Source organism: Panicum hallii, chromosome 9 (assembly GCF_002211085.1).
Source record: "Panicum hallii strain FIL2 chromosome 9, PHallii_v3.1, whole genome shotgun sequence".
Lineage (NCBI taxonomy): Eukaryota > Viridiplantae > Streptophyta > Magnoliopsida > Poales > Poaceae > Panicum > Panicum hallii.
In genome coordinates, this window is record NC_038050.1 from 25,328,808 (window position 1) to 25,329,813 (window position 1,006).

Sequence of the window (1,006 nt, forward strand, 5' to 3'; positions counted from 1 at the left end):
CGGCGAGGGGCCGACAAACAGGGACGGAGGGGGCGCGCATGAGCTTCGCAGGAGTGCGGGGATGCTTTTCCCGTACCCAATTTGGTCGGAGGCGGGGCGGAAGGTAGTTGTCGATGGTGAGGTGGACTTCGGGCTCTCACAGGCGGCGATGGCGGCATGGTGTTCTTCGGGCTGGGGCGGCGGAAGGCGGTGAAGGAGGAGCAGGATCGCTTCAGGGAGATGACGTGGTGCTGTTGGTCCTCCGGGTTGGGGTTGAGGGGCTCGGTAGCGGTGGGTCGACGGTGAGGCCGAACGGGCGGCGGAACAGGAGCTTCGTCGGCGCTGCGGTCCGGCTGTTCTGGTGGAGGAAATGGAAATTGGTTTGCTTAGTGAGCTTCTGTGGGTCGTGGCTGTGCTGCTGATGCACTGGATCGGGGTCCGGAGGTGGTGGGGGTGGCTGTCGACGGTGGCTAGGGATTGCGGCAGAGGTCCGGTGAGGGATTGAGCTCGGGGAAGAAGATTGCAGTGGAGAAGAAGTTGTTGCGCGGGATAAGCAGGTCGGGGAGCAGCTGCTGGGCGTGCCTTAAAGCCAAGAGAGGTACTACGTGCGCAAGCAGGAGCTGGCGACGCCGGCGGTGCGCGTGGCAGCTCGAGCGGCGGCGGTGCGACATGGAAGAAGCAGGGGCGGGCCAGCGTGGGGTTGGGAAGGCGGCGGTGAGGCAGGGGAGGATGCGTGGAAGGGCTCAGAGCGGCGCGGGGGTGGCGGGAGCGCTGCACATGGCCAGCAGAGCGGCGACGGCAGTCGGGCGTAGAGGGAGCAGAGGAGGCCGGGGCTGGAGGAGGAAGAAGGGGGCTGTTTTGTGATTTTCCAAAAGTGTAGGGACCTCACTGAAATGTATAAGTAACTTTCAAATCAGATCTCAAATGAAGATGGGCCCAAAAGCAAAAGTGTAGGGTTTATCAAAATCTACAACTTTGCTTTAAGGTTCATTTGCAGAAGAGCTAAGGATTTGAAATTAATATAAAA